The sequence below is a fragment of the Rhinoderma darwinii genome, chromosome 11 (assembly GCF_050947455.1).
Source record: "Rhinoderma darwinii isolate aRhiDar2 chromosome 11, aRhiDar2.hap1, whole genome shotgun sequence".
Lineage (NCBI taxonomy): Eukaryota > Metazoa > Chordata > Amphibia > Anura > Rhinodermatidae > Rhinoderma > Rhinoderma darwinii.
Genome location: NC_134697.1, coordinates 80,968,663 through 80,993,609, shown reverse-complemented (window position 1 = coordinate 80,993,609; position 24,947 = coordinate 80,968,663). Strand labels below are relative to the sequence as shown.

Here is a 24,947-nt window from a genome sequence, read left to right as displayed (position 1 = left end):
GGTCTAGAATAATGACTCCGCGTAAGAAATTCACGGAGGTTCTTACCGCGTCGAAAGGTCACACTAGGAATGTCCGAAATGGCGTCCACTAAATCAGGGTCAGACCGCAAAATAGCCCAATGCTTCTTTAGAATCCTAGAGATCTGAGTGGAACAAGTGTCAAAATTGCCAATACACCTAATATTGGAACCTCCAGATCTTTCCTCAACATTAGTATTTCTGCCAAAGAGCAGTTCCTCTCTGGGAGTGGCCCTAGCTCTGGCATAAGCTCGGTGTAGTATTTTTTTGGGGTAGCCTCTTGCCGAGAATTTATGGAAGAGGGCATCACATTCTAATTTGAAAGTGTGTTCATCGGAGCAGTTCCTTCTGGCCCTAAGGTACTGACCGATAGGTATCCCCCTCTTGAGTGCTGGTGGATGAAAGCTACCATATTGTAAGAAACTATTGGTAGCAGTCTTTTTTCTGAAGACATTAGTGTGGACACCGCCACCAGAATCCAGAGAAATCTGAAGATCAAGAAAATCAATAGTGTCTTTATGTATGTGGTGAGTGAATTTCATGCCAATGTCATTGTGATTAAGTATATCTATGAAATCATGAAAAAGTGTAGTGTCACCATCCCAGAAGATCAGTATATCATCAATATACCTCCCCCAGAATAGTATATGACACGTGAAAAAAAGTAGGTCTTCATTAAAAATTAAAGTGTCCTCCCACCACCCTAGAAATAAATTTGCATAAGTGGGTGCACAAACTGTGCCCATTGCTGTGCCTTTTACCTGGTGGTAAAATTTACCATCAAATAAAAAATAATTGTGAGTTAATAGAAATTTGAGAAGTGAAAGTATCAAAGTGTTGTGTGCCTGAAATTGTGTTCCCTTAGTGTTCAGAAAGTACTGTACCGCCTTTAAACCCAAATCATGTTCAATATTCGTGTAAAGTGATTCTACGTCAACAGTGGCGATTAAAGTAGTGTCAGTGACATTGATCCCCTGGATTCTGGTGAGGGTGTCCTTGGTGTCCCTCAGAAAAGAAGGTAGGGCTTTAACAAAGGGCGCCAACATTTCATCGACATATGTACTGATGCCCTGTGTCAGATTGTCGTTTCCAGAGACAATGGGTCTCCCAGGAACAGGTCTTGTGTCCTTGTGAATCTTTGGAAGTGCATAGAAAGTTGAAATAGTCGGAGTGGAATTGTACAGGAATTTAAATTCATCTGGAGTAATAAGTTGTCTAGATTTAGCATCATCCAATAGAGAGCAAAGCTCTGATGTAAAGAGATTAGTAGGGTTCCTCTCCAGGATGACATATGTGGATCTGTCATCAAGTAGTTTGTGGACCATGGATGTGTAATAAACACGATCCATGACCACGATGTTGCCACCCTTGTCTGAGGATTTTATAATAATTTCATCATTATTGCACAGTGTGTCTAGTGCAGCCTGTTCCATTTTATTCAAATTATGATTGGTGCCATGTTTGTTGGCTTTAAGTTTCCCCAATTCGGAGCTCACCAATTTGACAAAAACGTCGATATGTGCATATTGTGCAAAGGGAGGGGTCATCTTTGATCGAGGTCTTAGAGACGAAAAAGGGCCTGTGGCTGAACTGATACGATGTTCATTTTCATCAGACAAATCCTCAAGGGCCTGTAAAGTCCTACGTTCACTAAAGTCCATTTGATGTTCATCACTGGTTTTGGTCTTAAAATATTTATGCAATGCCAGCTTCCTGGCGAAAAGATGAATATCCTTAACCCAGGAGAACTCGTCAAAAGCAAATGTAGGAGTATAAGAGAGACCCCTCCGTAAGAGCGACTCTTGATGGAGACTTAACTGTACAGAGGAAAGATTGTAAATCTGTAAATCATCTAAAGTGTCACTGACAGATGTTATTTCGGTTGGTTCCATGGAGTGTGGTGTGTCCCTAAAAAAGGAAAAGCATTCAGGGGGCCACTCATCAAAGAGCTGGTGGACGATGTAGATATAGGGTTTCTCCCCAGAACGTCTACACTTGAAATCGTCCCCATGATATTTGGGGTTGATGGAATATTTGTGGTCATAGTTGTGAAGGAGGGACGAGCCAGAGTGGAGACTGATGGTGTAAAGGAGGAAGAAGAAACTGGATATTGTCCGCTGCGAGGAGAACATGGTGCAGTGAATCTCTGAGACGTGGCAGGTGCTCTCTTCGACGGATTATATTTATTGCCTCTAGTTTTACGTTTTGCTCCTAACCTGTTGTCATCAGAAGATGGTCTCGAATCTTCTGTTCCAGATACGTCAGACTCTGAAATATCCCCTGGTCTATATGTGCGGTTAGGGAATGAAGCAGCTGGAATGCGAGAGCGATAGGTATACACCTGCCCCGTGTCAAAATCCCTGCGATCACGTATATATTTTCGGTGTTTTCTTTCTTTTATCTCTTTTTGTAGATATTCTATATTTTTTTGTAATTTAGACTCACACTCTGCAAATTCAGGAGTAGAACTGAATGTGCGTATTTCTACAATCTCTTTCTCCAATTGTGCACCTATCTTGCTAAAGTCTCTTCTTTCAAACTCCAGCAAGTAATGTAACATACGGGATGAACAGTCACTCAAAATCTGCTCCCATCCCTTCCTAAAGGTGTCATCATTACGGTATGAGTTTGGAATGATATTTATGCGCAGTCCCCTATAAACAATTTTCTGCTGGATGTATGTTTCTAGGCTGGTTATCTCCCAGCAGGAGCGGACATATTGTTTATAAGTTTTCTGCAAATCTCTAAAAGCCGACTGCACGTCACACTTATTCAGAGGAATATTTTCAGTAGAGAAAACAAATGCCGCATCTGATGATAGAACATCAGGGTTTAGGTCTCTAGACAGGAAACCGGCCATAGCAAGCAAGAAATAATAAAGAAAGAAAAACCTTTAATTATGCTGAAAATAACTAGAAGATAGTCAAAATGAACTAATGATGTATAACGAAGACTGAAGTACCGAAGTACAACATAGCGGGGTCCAAATACGGGTGATTAACCCAATTCAATATGAAAAAGCAGAAAGGAGACCCCCAAGTGGCTGGCAGGGATAATTAAACAATGAAGAGAAATGTGCCTAGGCACAAAGTCCCAATTTCCCAGCCACCAGTCAATTAGTCGAAATGTCAGTAAAGGCAGTTAAAACATAACTTTTATTAATGTATCAAACAGACAAACGACACTGAAGGGTTAAAATTGTATCAGAAGACGGCCAGTGTGTAGCAAAGGGTCAATGTGCATGCATCCAGTACAACACTGGACGCAGTGAGAGAAACTTATTCGGCAGCTGCAGACTGCCGTGCATAGAAACAGTTCCCCCGGGTAAAGGCAATAACTGGACCGTCAGTGATATATTAAAATGGCGATAGCCCCCCCGACATGTTTCGCTGCAGAAGCAGCGTCCTCAGGGGATAACACGGGGCTAATGAGCGCGCGTTTTGAAAAATGCTCCCTATATAGACTCGTATGCCTACGTCTGCATGACGTGTGACGGCAATGATTCTCCTCAAAGCCAATCAGGTGGCCACAAAAGACAAGCCCCCACGCCAAAAAGAATGGCATGACAACAAGCCAATAGAACACCGGAATCAGGCATCCAGTCACCACGGAGGCTGAGCGCAAGCGCACATCAGTCACAGTGGGTGATAGTCATTCAGAGAATTCTGTATGCGGGGAGATTGACAGCATGGGCAGCCAATAAGGAGTGCAAAACGGCACCCAATTGGGATAACAAAATCCAAACAAGTGGATACCGTAAAAAGCCTCAATACAGGATGACAGCAAATGCATACAGCACAATATACGTGTCATGCTAGCCGCAGGGAGAACAAATTGCAGCCACACAGCACAACACGCAGAGTCGGCATACGCGAGTGCATAACAATATATTGATTTAACACAATACATCCATTCTAGTCAAATCTAATGGACAAAAACGAATAGTAGGAGAGAGCAGGGATCAGAGCGAGTCGTCTGTTGGATCGATAACAACATCAATAATAATATACATGCTCACCAAGCATAAATAAGGTTAGCTAAGTACACATCAAGACAGCAATGATGATCAGTGTGTCACATAACTGTCAGAACGACAGAGGTATAATAAGGGAAAGTATATTCAGCAGAGAAAATTAATTCAGCAATAAAGGTTAATGATAATAAGAAAAGAGGGTACAGTGCCAACTACTTCTTTTCTGAGGGACACCAAGGACACCCTCACCAGAATCCAGGGGATCAATGTCACTGACACTACTTTAATCGCCACTGTTGACGTAGAATCACTTTACACGAATATTGAACATGATTTGGGTTTAAAGGCGGTACAGTACTTTCTGAACACTAAGGGAACACAATTTCAGGCACACAACACTTTGATACTTTCACTTCTCAAATTTCTATTAACTCACAATTATTTTTTATTTGATGGTAAATTTTACCACCAGGTAAAAGGCACAGCAATGGGCACAGTTTGTGCACCCACTTATGCAAATTTATTTCTAGGGTGGTGGGAGGACACTTTAATTTTTAATGAAGACCTACTTTTTTTCACGTGTCATATACTATTCTGGGGGAGGTATATTGATGATATACTGATCTTCTGGGATGGTGACACTACACTTTTTCATGATTTCATAGATATACTTAATCACAATGACATTGGCATGAAATTCACTCACCACATACATAAAGACACTATTGATTTTCTTGATCTTCAGATTTCTCTGGATTCTGGTGGCGGTGTCCACACTAATGTCTTCAGAAAAAAGACTGCTACCAATAGTTTCTTACAATATGGTAGCTTTCATCCACCAGCACTCAAGAGGGGGATACCTATCGGTCAGTACCTTAGGGCCAGAAGGAACTGCTCCGATGAACACACTTTCAAATTAGAATGTGATGCCCTCTTCCATAAATTCTCGGCAAGAGGCTACCCCAAAAAAATACTACACCGAGCTTATGCCAGAGCTAGGGCCACTCCCAGAGAGGAACTGCTCTTTGGCAGAAATACTAATGTTGAGGAAAGATCTGGAGGTTCCAATATTAGGTGTATTGGCAATTTTGACACTTGTTCCACTCAGATCTCTAGGATTCTAAAGAAGCATTGGGCTATTTTGCGGTCTGACCCTGATTTAGTGGACGCCATTTCGGACATTCCTAGTGTGACCTTTCGACGCGGTAAGAACCTCCGTGAATTTCTTACGCGGAGTCATTATTCTAGACCACTCATCCCTCGCGATACATGGCTCTCAGCTCCTGCGGTGGGCTCCTTTCCTTGTGGAAGGTGCTCCTTCTGCACATATATGCCCAAGACCAAATGTTTTACCAACCCCCTAAATGGTTGTCAATTTACCATCAGACACTTTATTAACTGTCAAACTACTGGTGTTGTATATGTTGCCAGATGCCCCTGCCCCAAACTGTATGTTGGCAAGACCACTCAGCAACTCAGGAGACGAATCTCCAGACATGTCAGTAGTATCAATATGAAAGAGGATACTTCCATTTCTAGACATGTGAGATCTTTTCATGGGAGCGACTCCAAGGTCCTTCAATTTTGGGGCATTACGCAATTAAAACTCGGACCTAGGGCCGGAAACTTGGACAGAAGATTACTGCAGGAGGAGGCACGATGGATACATAGGCTCAGTTCTCTGAGTCCTAATGGCCTAAATGAGGGGTTCACCTTCATGGCTTTTTTGTAGTTGGCACTGTACCCTCTTTTCTTATTATCATTAACCTTTATTGCTGAATTAATTTTCTCTGCTGAATATACTTTCCCTTATTATACCTCTGTCGTTCTGACAGTTATGTGACACACTGATCATCATTGCTGTCTTGATGTGTACTTAGCTAACCTTATTTATGCTTGGTGAGCATGTATATTATTATTGATGTTGTTATCGATCCAACAGACGACTCGCTCTGATCCCTGCTCTCTCCTACTATTCGTTTTTGTCCATTAGATTTGACTAGAATGGATGTATTGTGTTAAATCAATATATTGTTATGCACTCGCGTATGCCGACTCTGCGTGTTGTGCTGTGTGGCTGCAATTTGTTCTCCCTGCGGCTAGCATGACACGTATATTGTGCTGTATGCATTTGCTGTCATCCTGTATTGAGGCTTTTTACGGTATCCACTTGTTTGGATTTTGTTATCCCAATTGGGTGCCGTTTTGCACTCCTTATTGGCTGCCCATGCTGTCAATCTCCCCGCATACAGAATTCTCTGAATGACTATCACCCACTGTGACTGATGTGCGCTTGCGCTCAGCCTCCGTGGTGACTGGATGCCTGATTCCGGTGTTCTATTGGCTTGTTGTCATGCCATTCTTTTTGGCGTGGGGGCTTGTCTTTTGTGGCCACCTGATTGGCTTTGAGGAGAATCGTTGCCGTCACACGTCATGCAGACGTAGGCATACGAGTCTATATAGGGAGCATTTTTCAAAACGCGCGCTCATTAGCCCCGTGTTATCCCCTGAGGACGCTGCTTCTGCAGCGAAACATGTCGGGGGGGCTATCGCCATTTTAATATATCACTGACGGTCCAGTTATTGCCTTTACCCGGGGGAACTGTTTCTATGCACGGCAGTCTGCAGCTGCCGAATAAGTTTCTCTCACTGCGTCCAGTGTTGTACTGGATGCATGCACATTGACCCTTTGCTACACACTGGCCGTCTTCTGATACAATTTTAACCCTTCAGTGTCGTTTGTCTGTTTGATACATTAATAAAAGTTATGTTTTAACTGCCTTTACTGACATTTCGACTAATTGACTGGTGGCTGGGAAATTGGGACTTTGTGCCTAGGCACATTTCTCTTCATTGTTTAATTATCCCTGCCAGCCACTTGGGGGTCTCCTTTCTGCTTTTTCATATTGAATTGGGTTAATCACCCGTATTTGGACCCCGCTATGTTGTACTTCGGTACTTCAGTCTTCGTTATACATCATTAGTTCATTTTGACTATCTTCTAGTTATTTTCAGCATAATTAAAGGTTTTTCTTTCTTTATTATTTCTTGCTTGCTATGGCCGGTTTCCTGTCTAGAGACCTAAACCCTGATGTTCTATCATCAGATGCGGCATTTGTTTTCTCTACTGAAAATATTCCTCTGAATAAGTGTGACGTGCAGTCGGCTTTTAGAGATTTGCAGAAAACTTATAAACAATATGTCCGCTCCTGCTGGGAGATAACCAGCCTAGAAACATACATCCAGCAGAAAATTGTTTATAGGGGACTGCGCATAAATATCATTCCAAACTCATACCGTAATGATGACACCTTTAGGAAGGGATGGGAGCAGATTTTGAGTGACTGTTCATCCCGTATGTTACATTACTTGCTGGAGTTTGAAAGAAGAGACTTTAGCAAGATAGGTGCACAATTGGAGAAAGAGATTGTAGAAATACGCACATTCAGTTCTACTCCTGAATTTGCAGAGTGTGAGTCTAAATTACAAAAAAATATAGAATATCTACAAAAAGAGATAAAAGAAAGAAAACACCGAAAATATATACGTGATCGCAGGGATTTTGACACGGGGCAGGTGTATACCTATCGCTCTCGCATTCCAGCTGCTTCATTCCCTAACCGCACATATAGACCAGGGGATATTTCAGAGTCTGACGTATCTGGAACAGAAGATTCGAGACCATCTTCTGATGACAACAGGTTAGGAGCAAAACGTAAAACTAGAGGCAATAAATATAATCCGTCGAAGAGAGCACCTGCCACGTCTCAGAGATTCACTGCACCATGTTCTCCTCGCAGCGGACAATATCCAGTTTCTTCTTCCTCCTTTACACCATCAGTCTCCACTCTGGCTCGTCCCTCCTTCACAACTATGACCACAAATATTCCATCAACCCCAAATATCATGGGGACGATTTCAAGTGTAGACGTTCTGGGGAGAAACCCTATATCTACATCGTCCACCAGCTCTTTGATGAGTGGCCCCCTGAATGCTTTTCCTTTTTTAGGGACACACCACACTCCATGGAACCAACCGAAATAACATCTGTCAGTGACACTTTAGATGATTTACAGATTTACAATCTTTCCTCTGTACAGTTAAGTCTCCATCAAGAGTCGCTCTTACGGAGGGGTCTCTCTTATACTCCTACATTTGCTTTTGACGAGTTCTCCTGGGTTAAGGATATTCATCTTTTCGCCAGGAAGCTGGCATTGCATAAATATTTTAAGACCAAAACCAGTGATGAACATCAAATGGACTTTAGTGAACGTAGGACTTTACAGGCCCTTGAGGATTTGTCTGATGAAAATGAACATCGTATCAGTTCAGCCACAGGCCCTTTTTCGTCTCTAAGACCTCGATCAAAGATGACCCCTCCCTTTGCACAATATGCACATATCGACGTTTTTGTCAAATTGGTGAGCTCCGAATTGGGGAAACTTAAAGCCAACAAACATGGCACCAATCATAATTTGAATAAAATGGAACAGGCTGCACTAGACACACTGTGCAATAATGATGAAATTATTATAAAATCCTCAGACAAGGGTGGCAACATCGTGGTCATGGATCGTGTTTATTACACATCCATGGTCCACAAACTACTTGATGACAGATCCACATATGTCATCCTGGAGAGGAACCCTACTAATCTCTTTACATCAGAGCTTTGCTCTCTATTGGATGATGCTAAATCTAGACAACTTATTACTCCAGATGAATTTAAATTCCTGTACAATTCCACTCCGACTATTTCAACTTTCTATGCACTTCCAAAGATTCACAAGGACACAAGACCTGTTCCTGGGAGACCCATTGTCTCTGGAAACGACAATCTGACACAGGGCATCAGTACATATGTCGATGAAATGTTGGCGCCCTTTGTTAAAGCCCTACCTTCTTTTCTGAGGGACACCAAGGACACCCTCACCAGAATCCAGGGGATCAATGTCACTGACACTACTTTAATCGCCACTGTTGACGTAGAATCACTTTACACGAATATTGAACATGATTTGGGTTTAAAGGCGGTACAGTACTTTCTGAACACTAAGGGAACACAATTTCAGGCACACAACACTTTGATACTTTCACTTCTCAAATTTCTATTAACTCACAATTATTTTTTATTTGATGGTAAATTTTACCACCAGGTAAAAGGCACAGCAATGGGCACAGTTTGTGCACCCACTTATGCAAATTTATTTCTAGGGTGGTGGGAGGACACTTTAATTTTTAATGAAGACCTACTTTTTTTCACGTGTCATATACTATTCTGGGGGAGGTATATTGATGATATACTGATCTTCTGGGATGGTGACACTACACTTTTTCATGATTTCATAGATATACTTAATCACAATGACATTGGCATGAAATTCACTCACCACATACATAAAGACACTATTGATTTTCTTGATCTTCAGATTTCTCTGGATTCTGGTGGCGGTGTCCACACTAATGTCTTCAGAAAAAAGACTGCTACCAATAGTTTCTTACAATATGGTAGCTTTCATCCACCAGCACTCAAGAGGGGGATACCTATCGGTCAGTACCTTAGGGCCAGAAGGAACTGCTCCGATGAACACACTTTCAAATTAGAATGTGATGCCCTCTTCCATAAATTCTCGGCAAGAGGCTACCCCAAAAAAATACTACACCGAGCTTATGCCAGAGCTAGGGCCACTCCCAGAGAGGAACTGCTCTTTGGCAGAAATACTAATGTTGAGGAAAGATCTGGAGGTTCCAATATTAGGTGTATTGGCAATTTTGACACTTGTTCCACTCAGATCTCTAGGATTCTAAAGAAGCATTGGGCTATTTTGCGGTCTGACCCTGATTTAGTGGACGCCATTTCGGACATTCCTAGTGTGACCTTTCGACGCGGTAAGAACCTCCGTGAATTTCTTACGCGGAGTCATTATTCTAGACCACTCATCCCTCGCGATACATGGCTCTCAGCTCCTGCGGTGGGCTCCTTTCCTTGTGGAAGGTGCTCCTTCTGCACATATATGCCCAAGACCAAATGTTTTACCAACCCCCTAAATGGTTGTCAATTTACCATCAGACACTTTATTAACTGTCAAACTACTGGTGTTGTATATGTTGCCAGATGCCCCTGCCCCAAACTGTATGTTGGCAAGACCACTCAGCAACTCAGGAGACGAATCTCCAGACATGTCAGTAGTATCAATATGAAAGAGGATACTTCCATTTCTAGACATGTGAGATCTTTTCATGGGAGCGACTCCAAGGTCCTTCAATTTTGGGGCATTACGCAATTAAAACTCGGACCTAGGGCCGGCAACTTGGACAGAAGATTACTGCAGGAGGAGGCACGATGGATACATAGGCTCAGTTCTCTGAGTCCTAATGGCCTAAATGAGGGGTTCACCTTCATGGCTTTTTTGTAGTTGGCACTGTACCCTCTTTTCTTATTATCATTAACCTTTATTGCTGAATTAATTTTCTCTGCTGAATATACTTTCCCTTATTATACCTCTGTCGTTCTGACAGTTATGTGACACACTGATCATCATTGCTGTCTTGATGTGTACTTAGCTAACCTTATTTATGCTTGGTGAGCATGTATATTATTATTGATGTTGTTATCGATCCAACAGACGACTCGCTCTGATCCCTGCTCTCTCCTACTATTCGTTTTTGTCCATTAGATTTGACTAGAATGGATGTATTGTGTTAAATCAATATATTGTTATGCACTCGCGTATGCCGACTCTGCGTGTTGTGCTGTGTGGCTGCAATTTGTTCTCCCTGCGGCTAGCATGACACGTATATTGTGCTGTATGCATTTGCTGTCATCCTGTATTGAGGCTTTTTACGGTATCCACTTGTTTGGATTTTGTTATCCCAATTGGGTGCCGTTTTGCACTCCTTATTGGCTGCCCATGCTGTCAATCTCCCCGCATACAGAATTCTCTGAATGACTATCACCCACTGTGACTGATGTGCGCTTGCGCTCAGCCTCCGTGGTGACTGGATGCCTGATTCCGGTGTTCTATTGGCTTGTTGTCATGCCATTCTTTTTGGCGTGGGGGCTTGTCTTTTGTGGCCACCTGATTGGCTTTGAGGAGAATCGTTGCCGTCACACGTCATGCAGACGTAGGCATACGAGTCTATATAGGGAGCATTTTTCAAAACGCGCGCTCATTAGCCCCGTGTTATCCCCTGAGGACGCTGCTTCTGCAGCGAAACATATCGGGGGGGCTATCGCCATTTTAATATATCACTGACGGTCCAGTTATTGCCTTTACCCGGGGGAACTGTTTCTATGCACGGCAGTCTGCAGCTGCCGAATAAGTTTCTCTCACTGCGTCCAGTGTTGTACTGGATGCATGCACATTGACCCTTTGCTACACACTGGCCGTCTTCTGATACAATTTTAACCCTTCAGTGTCGTTTGTCTGTTTGATACATTAATAAAAGTTATGTTTTAACTGCCTTTACTGACATTTCGACTAATTGACTGGTGGCTGGGAAATTGGGACTTTGTGCCTAGGCACTGTGTGACTTTTTGACTCCTTTCGGCTTCCGTAGCCACTGTGGTTGCCTAGACTGCAGAGACGCGTCTCGGCGTCCTCTGAGTAACCTGGCAACCAGCGGCACCCACCTTTCCCTCTGATATATCCATTCTTATGTTTCCATTTTAAAGTAAGTTATTTATTATTTATTATTATTTATCAAACATATTTTATAGATCTTCATATAATGTATGCTTTTATCGATCTGTTGGCCGGTCATTCCTCTAACTGTTCTACAATGAATGTATATTACTATTATTAAGATCTCATATATTATTTTATAATGTATTGTTACTACTGTCATCATTTTTATTCACTTTTAAGATAATTAACTTGTTTTCATTTTTCACCGTAAATGGCGTTTATAACGTCACGGTCACACTTTGACCTTTTCTTTTCTTGGCGTTTTTTTCCTTCCTTTGAACCCAAATACCCTATGATATATAAGAAGCTCTATTGTATGTGATGTAAATGGCCTGAGGAAGACGCTGGTACAGCGTTGAAACGCGTAGCCACCATTGTTTATAATAAATAGATACATTTCTAATTATTTCGTTTACCATTGCCAGTATTTTCTAACAGCCACGTAGCAGCGCCTTACAAGATCCTCCCTTTATCACTTTTCTTAAATCATCAGGGTCTCCACTCTGTGACCAATATGCTTTACCTCTGTCTTGATATCTGCAAGCTCCGATAGCACAGGACGCATTGCTTGTAACAAGGTTTTCCTGAGGAAACACTTGGTGATTTGTGCCGAGGAAGCTTCAGGTTGGTCAGCTAAACTGTCTGCATCAGACTCCTCCGCCGTATCAGTAGCTGCAATGGCGTCCGTCGCCATCTTAAGAGCTCTGGCGGGAGAATGTGCATTCCTCTTAGTCCAGTATCTGCAAATCAGATTGAATTTTCCCCGATTTGGGGGTTCCAGGTAAGTCACCTCCTTTGTCTCTACCGGTCTTCACCATCTTTCATGCAAAATATAAGCTGAAAAGGTTGCTACTTGCACTGCTACGACTGAGCTGCAAGCTCAAGCGTCCATCTCTCTTAGCCGTCATGCTCCGCATTTAAGCCTTTTTTAAAGCCATCTATTATCCGTGCTGTGACCAGCTCCTGCAGTGACTATTCCATACATTGAATTTTTTCACAGTAAAGAAGGCTTGTCGCCTCTGCAGATTGAACCTTTTTTTCTCCAGACGGAGGGAGTTTCACCTTGTTTTTTGAGGGGATTTTACATGGAATAGGATTTTTACAATATTTTTTGTATGTGCCATTCATATATTTATATAAATTAATCATGTCCCCCCTTAGTCGTCTCTTTTTAAGACTAAATAGGTTTAATTCTATTAATCTGCATAACTTAGATTCTCCATGCCCCTTATTAGTTTCATTGCTCTTCTTTGTATTTTTCCCAACTCCAGGGCATCCTTTCTATGAACTGGAGCCCAGAACTGAACTGCATATTCTAGATGAGGCCTCACTAATGCTTTGTAAAGTGGTAATATTACATCCCTGTCCCGCGAGTCCATGCCTCTGTTAATACACGACAATATCTTGCTGGCCTTTGAAGCAGCTGATTGATATTGCATTCTGCTATTTAGTTTATGATCTGCAAGTACACCCAGATCCTTCTCAACAAGTGACTTTCCTCTTGTTGCTCCCCCTAGAACATATGATGCATGCAGATTGTTGGTACCCAGATGCATAACTTTACATTTATCTACATTAAACCTCATTTGCCAAGTGGACGCCCAAACACTGTGTGTCCAAATCAGCTTGCAATTCACGAACATCTTCCATAGACTGAACAGTACTACATATCTTGGTGTCATCTGCAAAAATAGAAATAGTGCTATTAATCCCATCCTCTATATCATTAATAAATAAGTTGAATAATAGTGGTCCCAGCACTGAACCCTGGGGTTTACCACTTATAACCGGGGACCATTGAGAGTAGGAATCATTGACCAAAACTTTCTGGATACGGTCATTGAGCCAATTCTCAATCCAATTACAAACTATATTTTATAAACCTATAGTCCTTAATTTACCTTTTTACAGATTTTATTACGCTCTTTATAATTTACACAGGCTACAGCTGTACCCTCAGATTTGTATTTTTCAAATGGCCTTTTTTTGTCATGTATTGCCCTTTTTACAGAAGGTGTAAGCCATGTGGGTTTAATTTTAGTTGTTTATACTTGTTTCCTATAGGAATAAATTTTGCACTATAATATGTGGATTTTAAGATCTCCCATTTATCGTTTGTACCATTATTTGACATTAGTTCTTCCCAGTCTATATCCTGAATTGCAGCCCTCATCCTAGGGAAGTTGCCCTTCTTAAAATTAATTGTTTTTGCCCTCCCAACCTCCAGGTCTTACGACCACTCTGCTTTCTGTCCAAAACATGTACGAGTGACCTAGAATCCAAATTGAGGGATGTGAACCTGAAACAAATTCAAAGATAAATTAATGCAATACTAAATCGGGACGAATATAGGCGCCAAAGCAATCGGAACGCCAGCGCCTAATACGCCATACCTATCAGATTAACCCAATTCCCTGGCGGTCGTAGCCAGTGCAAAATGAATGTGTCCCGAATTCGCTAGGCGGAAAACCAGCATGCAATAAAGCTTTTTTAGACACAGCCAAGATCTGAAACCTTATGAGCGGTTTACTGTCGATAAGTGATAGGAACTGGGCAAACCGCACGGGACACAAAAAACCCAACAACCACTCCCAAAAAAAACAATTTTGGATCTACGTATACGAAAATGAACCCCCGAACTAGGTAACACAGCAACGTAGACGAATAAACTCCCTAGACGAGACGCACTCATGGGAACAAGTTTGGAAATCCGTAAAGCTCAAAAAAAATGAAAGGAAAAAAGCTGTAAAAAGAGAAACCTTAAAGGGTGAATCACAGACGTCCGGTATTACCCGCAACAACTTTTGGAGGATGGGGAAAGAAATGGGACGCCACGACTCCCTCCTTACCGCAGATTTCTTCTATCCCCTCAATGCCTGCAATATAAAGAAAGACTTAGTCACATCAGGTCAACCCCATAATTTCAAGAAAAAGGCTAAACCTGGCGAGTCGCCGTTGGACTGACAAACCAGAGACACTGCGAGTGAGCAAGCGCGATAGATACTCTAACACATGGGTCTCAAGCATGCGGCCCGCGGACCGCATGCGGCACCTGAGGCTGTCCTCTGCGGCCCGCGGGGACACTGAGCGGCTAGTATCGGCTCTGCTCCGGGACTCTCTGGAATTCCCTGACATCGCTGTCCATATATGGACACGCGATGTCTGGGGCTTCCCCAGAGCCGGAGTCCCGGGCAGAGCGCTAGTATAGGCTCTGCTACGGGACTCTGTGGAATCCCCTGACATTGCTGTCCACATATGGACAGCGATGTCTAGGGCTTCCCCAGAGCTGGACAGTGATGCCAGGAGCACAGCTGGAGTCCCAGTAGGAGCGCTACTAGCGCTTTGTCCGGGATTCCAGCACTGGAGTTGCCCCTGATATCTTTGTCCATATATGAACAGTGATGTCAGGAGCAGAGCTGGAATCCCAGGCAGAGTGCTAGAAGCGGCTCTGCTCCGGGACTCCATATATGGACACGGATATCAGAGGCTTCCCCAGGGTTCCGGAGAAGAGCCTATACTAGTTCTTAGCTCTGGGACCTCGGGTCTGGGGTTGCCCCTGACAGCGCATTCCGGTCCAGGAGGATCCCCTGACGTCACTGTGTATGGACAGTGAGGTCAGGGGCTCCTCCAGCAGAGGAATCCCTGGTCAAAGCGTCGGCAACGCTCTGGCTGGGGATTCCACTCCTAGAGGGTGCCCCAATGGAGCTATCTACTGGGGGGTGACACTATCTACAAGGGGTGTGTGTGGCATTATCTACAGAGGGCACTGTGGCAGCATCTAGAGAGGGCACTGTGGCAGCATCTAGAGAGGGCACTGTGGCAGCATCTACAGAGGGCACTGTGGCAGCATCTACAGAGGGCACTGTGGCAGCATCTACAGAGCGCACTGTGGCGGTATATACAGAGGGCACTGTGGCAGCATCTACAGAGGGCACTGTGGCAGCATCTACAGAGGGCACTGTGGCAGCATCTACAGAGGGCACTGTGGCAGTATCTACAGAGGGCATTGTGGCAGCATCTACAGAGGGCACTGTGGCAGCATCTACAGAGGGCACTGTGGCAGCATCTACAGAGGGCACTGTGGCAGCATCTACAGAGGGCACTGTGGCAGCCTCTACAGAGGGCACTGTGGCAGCATCTAAAGAGGGCACTGTGGAATTATCTATAGAGGGCACTGTGGATGTGTGGCAGTATCTACAGAGGGCACTGTGGCAGTATCTACAGAGGGCACTGTGGCAGTTTCTACTGAGTGCACTGTGGCAGTGTCTATAGAGGGCTCTGTGGCAGTGTCTATAGAGGGCTCTGTGGCTCTATCTAAAAAGGGGCTGCCCAATCATGACATTTGTGTGTCTGCCAAACGCTGCCAACTGAGCCGCCGGACTGCATTTAGCGACACTTAGGCTATGTTCACACGGAGTATTTTGACGAGTTTTTTGACGTGGATACCGCGTCACAAAACTCGTCAAAAACAGCCCGAAAATGCCTCCCATTGATTTCAATGGGAGGCGTCGGCGTCTTTTTCCCGCGAGCAGTAAAACTGCCTAGCGGGAAAAAGAAGCGACATGCCCTATCTTCGGCGTTTCCGCCTCTGACCTCTCATTGACTTTAATTGCGAGGCAGAGAAAGCGTATTTCACGGTGTTTTATGCCCGCGGTGCTCAATGGCCGCGGGCGAAAAACGCAGCAAAAAACTCCGCGAAAATCGGCGTGCAGGGAGAGGAAAATCTGCCCCAAACTTCCAAACAGAATTTCGAGGCAGATATTCCTCCTGCAAAATACTCTGTGTGAACATAGCCTTAAGCTGGAAAACTGGATTGTTGAAATAAGCACGTGGAGAAAACTCACAAATTTCCGATAAGTTTAAACCTAGCGGTATTATTATAGTAATGTAGTATTGTTATAGTAATGTATTATTATAGTACTGTAGTATTATAGTATTTTAGTATTATTATTATTATTATTATTATAGTAATGTGGTGTTGTATTAATGTAGTATTATTATAGTAGTACAAATAACTAATTGATTAACAATAATTTTGTATTGTATCAAATTTGAAAGTAATGCGGCCCGACCACTTCAAATTTTTTATATATGTGGCCCACTTACCCGGCCGATTTTGAGACCCCCGCTCTAACACAAACGGCAAACGAGGTTGCGCATCAGGACAAATAACCCGATCCCTAACTACTTCCAACCATTCATTCTACACTTTACCGTAAGCTGCCCAGGTGGACAGAGCAAGTGAAGATCTCACGTGTGGGACCAACTGAGATCCGGCATCCTCCAAAGCGAATCCGAGCATCTGGTCTCTTCGAATTCCACCTGCGGGCAAAGAGAAGGAAATACCTGCCAATTGAAGTGTGAGGGAGCGTCAGCAATCCTATGCTAGACCCCAGGAATGTGACGAGCCTGGAACTGAATGTTACTTTAATCCCTTCCCGTCGCAGCCCTTTTTCAGATTTAAATTTTTGTTTTTTCCTCCCCACTTTCCAAAAGCCATAACGACTTTATTTTTCCGTCGATCTAGTCCTACGAGGGCTTGATTTTTGCGGGATGAGTTGTAGTTTTTCATAGCACCATTTATTTTGCCATATAATGTTCTAGGAAATGGGGAAAAAATTATTTGTGGGGGAGAAAATGAAAAAAACAGCGATTCCTCTATGGTTTTTTGCGCGCCGTTTTTACGGATTTCACTGTGCAATTAAAACAACATGTTAACTTTATTCTGTGGGTCAAAACAATTACGGCGATACCAAATATATATAATTTTTTCTATATTTAACTACTTTTACAAGTAAAAACCTAAGTGTAAAAAAGAACATTTATTTTGTGTCGCCAAATTCCGAGAGCCATAACTTTTTTATTTTTCCGTCGATTAATGGTATGAGGGCTTATTTTTTGCGGGATAAGCTGTAGTTTTTAATAATGGCATTTTGGTGTACATTCAACATTTTGATCACTTTGTATTTCATTTTTTGTGGGAGATTAGGTGACCAAAAAAATAGAGATTCCGGCGTTTACAATTTTTTTTTTTTATGGCGTTCACCGTGCGGGTTAAATAATGATATATTGTAATAGTTCAGACTTTTACTGACGCGGCAATACCAATTATGTTTATTTATTTTTTTACTATGCTCTAGGGCGAAATGGGAAAAGGTTTTTTTTTTACTTTTAATTTTAACTTTTTTTATTAGTCCCCCTAGGGGACTTCAACCAGCGATCGTTAGATCGCATGCACGATATACTGCAATACTAATGTATTGCAGTATATCGTGATTCTGACAGGCATCCTATTAAGCCCCGGAGGCAGGGCTTAATAGGAGCACAAAGATGGCGGACCTGGGGGCCTTCATTAGGCCCCCAGGCAGCCATAGCAACCATCGCCCCCCTGCGATTGCATTGCGGGGGGGGCGCGATTAGCTGTTAGAGGGGGTTGCCCCCCTCTTTGTAAGGATTTAAATGCTGCGGTCGCTATTGACCGTAGCATTTAACAAGTTAAACGAGCGGGATCGCGCTCGAGCGCGATGCCGCTAGTTACTCTGAAGTGCCGGCTGTAACAAACAGCCGACACCAGCATCGTATGGAGCGGGTTCACTTGACTTTGGCGTATGAATATACGTCAAATATCGGGAAGGAGTTAAAGGCATCGCAACACTAGGCGTCTAGGCAGAACCACTACAGTGCCTGTGGAGGAAGTAAGATGGTTGATGGCATGTACAACACTAGCATTGTCTGACCAAAACAGCACAGAGGAATTAAACGTCCTGTCCCCCATAATTCAACAGCAACTATGATGGGAAACAATTCAAGAAGTGTTAAATTACTACACCAACCACGCGAATGCCACGATTCCGGCCATGGTGCTGCACTCCATGAGGAACCAATCAATGCTCTGAAACACATATTGCCTGACGGATCTGTAAACAATTCCATAGCCTGACTTGAAACCGTTAAAAATCTTCAACAAGTATGCCCGTTATAATCCGCTATGAAGGTGTGCCAAATGGGGGGCATTATACTGTATGTGGTTCTGATATGGGGGCATTATACTGTATGTGGAGCTCATATGGTGGCATTAAACTGTATGGGGGGCATTATACTATATGGGGAGTTGCTATGGCGGCATTATACTGTAAGGGGGGCTGATATGGCGGGGGGCATTATACTATATTGGGGCTGAAATGGGGGCATTATCCTGTATGGGGGGCTGATATGGGGGGCATCATACTGTATGGGGGTCTGATATGGGGCATCATAATATGGGGGCTGATATGGGGGCATTATCCTGTATGGGGGGCTGATATGGGGGGCATCATACTGTATGGGGGTCTGATATGGGGGCATCATAATATGGGGGCTGATATGGGGAGCATTATACTGTGTGGGGCAGCTATGGGGGGCATTATACTGTGGGGGCTGATAAGGGGAGCATTATACTGTGTGGCGGCAGCTATGGGGGTCATTATACTGTGGGGGCTGATATGGGGAGCATTATACTGTGTGGGGGCAGCTATTGGGGTCATTATACTGTGGGGGCTGATATGGGGAGCACTATAAGTGGAAACAGTCAGCATGGACGGGGCAAACTAAGTCAACCGCTCTATCGAATGACACATATGAAACAGCAGCTAAATCCTTGCTAATACTGTCGTTAACCAAACGACCGTTAGGATGTGAAAAATGGTGAATAAGGCAGAATTTTCCCGACTCTTTCTTAGGAACAACCCCTAGGGAAGAAATCCGCAGATTGGGAAAGAGTAACTCTGGGTAGGGGCCTGACATCTGCGCCAACAACACTTCCTTCATCACCTTGTCCCTAATTATAAGTGTGAAGTTCGTAGCTGACTTAAAAAAGACGGGGCGGGGTTATAAACGAAAGGGATGAAAAAACCTAACTAAAAACCGGTTGTAAGCAGGGCGACATCCTCCATCCTGGGGTATGGGTCTAGCCACAGTAGCATCTCTACCCGTATTTTGGGAGCGGAGCGAGGCAGCAACCCGACCGGTGCAGCGGACGGCAGAATGGGAGCCTCCGCAGGAGGACCATTCATGCTTAAATTTGCAATGGCCCTCATTAAAGAGCCCGCTCAAACCAGTCCATCTGTTAATGGGACCCCCAACCCCAGTGGAGGAACCACCAAATGCTGCTGCGATGGGGGCAGTGGGCTGAAAGGGCTGCATGGACATTATAAGTCGCAGCTACACATAGGTCGCCTTTGTATCCCACCCAACCTCCGGCATTTGAGACATGCGCCTACGAAGCTCCTTATCGTAACGCCACCAGGCCAAACCACCATGAGTCTTGTAGGCGCTGAATATCGTGTCTAAATAAACAAACCCCTGGAAGGAACGATCTGGAAATTTCAACAAAACTACACAGCCCAGAACCGCAAAAGCCTGTATCCAGTTATTGAAAGTCCTAGCAGCTTTTGGTTTAGCAGGCATACCCCTTTCAAAGCGACGCACCATGTCGAAGGTCGCCGGATCCACGGATACCAGGGACCAAATATCCACATATTCGTTCCTCGCTATTTTTTCCCTGGTATCCTCAAAAAGACGGGCGCCGAGAGGAGCTATCCCACAAAAGTAAGTGTCCCTGAAGGCAGGCACAGAATGCGTAGATGAGGAAGTGGAGGCCTCGACCAGAGACTTCCCAGCCACCGAGTGTAACGCTGGTCCTGCCGGGACCAGAGGCATACCTACCAACAGGGAGCGCACAGTTGCTAGTAAATCTCTGTCAGAAGCACTACCCGAACCCCATGCACGAAGGCAGTCAGACTCTCCATGTCCAGTTGACGACGCGGGAAGCATTGGAGATGGAGGTGGAGGAGGTGCAAGCACAGCCACGACTACTGGAAACTCCATAACTGTAATTGCGATCTGGCGATTCCAGTGCAATGATCGATTGCAATGATGATGTCTGTCATGACTGCGCGATGGGCTGCCACGGTTAGACGAGTCAGTGCGTGAGCTCGTGGACGTAGACCCGGATGAAGAAGGTGACCTATGTCGGGAGCAGCGCTGGCTGTGAACGGCGAGAAGACCTGCGCCTGGAAGAACGTCCATGGCGAGAACGTCTCTCGCTTGTGCGATCTCTCGAATGGAGGGAAGGAGAATTTGGTTGATCCTCCTTTTAAAATATATGTCGGGCCTAAAGCCCCAGGTATAATCACAGGGGCATTAGTAATTGAGGGAAGTGGGGGCCTTAAGGGGGCCTGCTCCTGTTTGCAGGGGAAGAGTTCATCCCCATTGTCCCCTAACGAAAATGTAGCTCCTTCCTCCAGTGGGGGAAGGAGAGGTGTTGTGCCAGTACCCGCTAGGTATGGTCGTGAGGTGAAGCAACCGTTGTAGCGTTCAAAACTGAGCTAGACTGGTATTCTGGGGGAATGGGTGCCCCCCTAGATAGGTCTACTGTGGTGGCAGCGGTAAATGCCATATGTGTGCGGTGGCGCGCTCGGCGGTGCTTTGCATGGCCCCTGGGCTGGGTCTCGCCAGGCCGGAGAGAGAAGCAATGCCAGGGGACAGAGGGATCACTTCTAATATTGCGGCCTTTGCCGCTGACCGTGTGATCTGCATTGGAGCCAGTCGCTGGAGTGAGGCTTGGGCATGCGCACCGCACCTTCAGAACACGGAGCGATTACTTACCGCCATGGATGATGAGAGGCAAGCGGGAGGCCTGGAACGCCGACTATCAAGCGGGGAGGGTGGAAGGGAGAGAAAAAGCTGGCGCAACAGTCTTGTCCAGGAGAAACTGCAGCCAGATCGAACCTTCATCCTGCACAAGAATGCTGATCTGTTCTAAGTCTTGCCGGTCCATGGTTACGAGACAAGTAAGAGAGGGAAATGCTTGCGTCCAAAGGTTTTGTTCACCAAGACGCTGTAAAAACACCCATACTCCTCCCCTCTCTGTGTCACATCATCCCATTCCTTTCATTGGCTAATTTTTCCTAAGCGAACCCAGATCACTGCCCTAGCCTGAGCAACCAATTTTATTAACCACTTATCTGCTGCAGTTTCAGCTACAGCAGCTATACGCCTGTGGGCCTACAATGTGTTTGCTCATCAGTAGTTAGTGACAGTTGTTTCTGTGTCCCCTCTGTGGAGAACCTGTTTGGTACAGTCCATAAATCAAGAAGTGATGAGGCTGACTCTTATGTACATTAACTGTTGTAGACTTTTTTAGTTCAGAGTGAGGTCACATGACCCAACTGAAGAGAAGAATTCAGATAGAAAGGAATAACTTAATAAGGTAATACTGAGTGTATATAATGGGGGATAGGTACCTAATGATAGAAAAAAATAAAACGGAGTGCTACTTTAAGGGTATTAAACCCCTCTATCCCCCTTACATATGTGGAATATTTTTAGCCTACACATTTAATTTATTGATATTCCATTAGAGTGGAACGTCTGTTACTATACACTGACCATTGTTTGATCCTTGTGATTTGCAGGATGATCCTTCCATAATGTATGTCCATCGTATGCTTTTTTTTAAATATATTTAAATTTTTTATTAAACTTTACAAATACAACAAAAATAAAACAAGAACAAATCAAAGAAAAGTCACATTGCTCCATGTACCATACATTATAATGTTATCAAAGCCTAAGAGATATTATTATACTTCCAAAAGAGGAACATAATCAATAGTGCACACAAGGGAGTACAAAAAGCAACTCAGAAAGTAAACATATGTACGATTTTTAGACAAAAATAACAGAAAATTTCTAAACATTTTCCATGGAAGCCAAGTTCTCATGAAGGCATTTCTTGAATGATTCTCCCAATGGGAAATTTCCACAAAACGGTCAATTTGATCTACTTTGGCTCTCCAATGGTCCAGTGAGGGGACCTCTACCGAAAGCCAATAGGTCGGGACCAATAATCTAGCAGCTATCAGCAGAAATTTAAATAAGCTAGTGGGAACTTTAGTAGAAGTTGGGGAAAGGAGTGATAGCAGCGCAATCTCTGGGGATGGGGGGAATGAATATCAGTATTACATTGGTTAAAAATATCAATCCACCATTGGGATATCTTACTGCAGGACCACCCGGTGTGGAAATATATACCCTTGTCTGCAAGACATCGCCAACAAATATCAGAGGGAGAAGAGGAATAAATTGAAGTAATGTCTGGGGTTTTATACCAGCGAGATCCGGTTTTGTCGCTATTCTCTTGGATCCGGACACATCTGGAGATCTCATGAGGGGCAATGAGGGTCCGAGAGAGTCCTACACCGTATGCTTTTAAACTATGTGTCATATAAAGATGTATATATTTTGAATATTAGATTTTGAGCTCTAATCTTTAAAGGATATAGTTATCTCCAACCACCAATCATTGACTGTTAACGGTTATATTATTAACCCTTTATTGACCAGCCTATTTTGAGCCTTACTGACGGAATAATTTTTTTCAGTATTTTGATTGTCGCATTTCAAAAGCCATAACTTTTATTGTTCTGTATACATAGCCGGGTGAGGGCTACATGTAATGAACTTTTATTAACTTTTTATGGGGGGAAAAGGAAAAAACCCTAGAAATTTTGCCATCCTTTTTTTGCATCTTTAATTTACGCCATTTACTTTGTGGTATAAATAACATAATAACGTTATTCTGCAAGTAGTTACAATTATGGTGAAATCAAATGTATATGTTTTTTTAGATTCTACTACTTTTGCACAATAAAAATACTTTTTCAGTAAAAGTATTTGTTTTTGTGTCGCCATGTTCCAGGGGTCAGCGGTTTGCGGCACTCCAGCTAAAACTACAATTCCCAGCATGCCCTGACAGATTTGGCTAGAATAATAAAGCCTTTAGCTGTCATGGAATGCTGGGTGTTGTCGTTTCACGACAGCTGCCATATTCTAAGAGCCATATCGTTTTTATTTTTTCCACCGACGTAGCTGTAAGATGGCTTATTTATGCAACTTTTATTTTTAATTGGTACCATTTTGGGGTACATATGACTTTTTGATTGCTTTTTGTCACAATTTTTGTAAGGCACGATGAATAGAAAGCAGCTGGCATTGTTTTTTACTTTATTTTTATGGCAGTCATCGTGTGGGTTAAATAACGTAAACGTTTTATAGTTCGGGTTGTTGAGGTCGAGGCAATGGCAATTATTTGTATCGCTTTTTTTTTTATAAGGGGGAAAAGTGTGTTTTTAATTTTATTTACCTGGGATTTCTAGTTTATTTATTAGTAACTTTATTAAACTTTTTAAACTTTTTTTTTTAGTCCCACTGTGGGACTTTACTATGCAATCATTTAATCACTATTATAATAAACTGCAATATATACACACACACACACACACTGGACCCTCAAGTTGCAATATTATTTATTTCGGGTTCTAATTTAAAATATTGTAACCCGAGACAAAACCTCTATGGAAAACTATTAATTGGCTCAAAGCCCCAATAATGGCAACCCAAAATAAGAAAAAAGTAAGATTAAAGTAAATAATCAGATAACTAATGCAGAAAGAGCTGCCGGAAGCTGGTAAATCCAACCAAGGACAACATTAGTTTTTTCTACCTGCGTTAGCGTATATGTCTTCCGGGTACTCTGGTCTTCCGCCACACTCCTCCCAGATAGGGAATTTAGATAGTGATCCCTATTGGGGATAATGAATGCGGACAACTTCTGTATAGTGCTGACACGATATAAGTAACAGAACTAAATAATAAATTATTCAGGCTCCTGTAGATATGACACATCGCACAGTATAATTTAGAATGAAACCACCTGTTGTCCAGAAGAGTAGTTCGTCCTGACACAAGTAGATTATATTACAATACATGACGTACAGATGTAGCCATGTTTATCTTGACTCTGATAACTTGCTGCAGCGTGATATCGCACAACAAAACCCATTGAAAAGTCAAGATAAAGGATCTTTCCACTGTATATTTAATGCGTTAAAAGTCAAGATAAAGATGGCTACATCTGTACATACGGCATTTATTTAAGCATGCCATGATTTGTTCTAGTAAAATTTGTCCAGAATCTGACCGTAGAAACCTCCTTGTGAAATCAGTGGATTACGGAAGTACAGTAAGGCCCCATGCTTTACTACGACTCCTGAAAAAAACGGAGCCATAATACAGACATGCACATGAGGCCTGAGGAGATCTATAAGATTGTCATTGAGAGACCTTATTATGCAGCCATGTAGCATTTAGCAACCATAAGGTCATGTTCACACATTCAGGATTCTGTCAGGATTTAGACATGGATTCTGCGTCTAAATCCTGACAAA

The 24,947-nt window shown here is 43.3% G+C and overlaps 2 protein-coding genes across 3 annotated transcripts in view; one reads left to right on the top strand and one right to left on the bottom strand.

The window, feature by feature from the left end:
* The window catches only part of LOC142663280 (growth-regulated alpha protein-like), a 91,677-nt gene extending 77,160 nt beyond the window's left edge, over positions 1-14,517 (bottom strand). The window contains exon 1 of the transcript XR_012851073.1: positions 14,439-14,517. The gene's annotated coding sequence lies outside the window, so the exon portion shown is untranslated. The remainder of the gene's footprint in view (positions 1-14,438) is intronic.
* RASSF4 (Ras association domain family member 4) overlaps positions 1-24,947 on the top strand; it is a 211,266-nt gene that overhangs the window by 125,103 nt on the left and 61,216 nt on the right. The window lies entirely within an intron of this gene.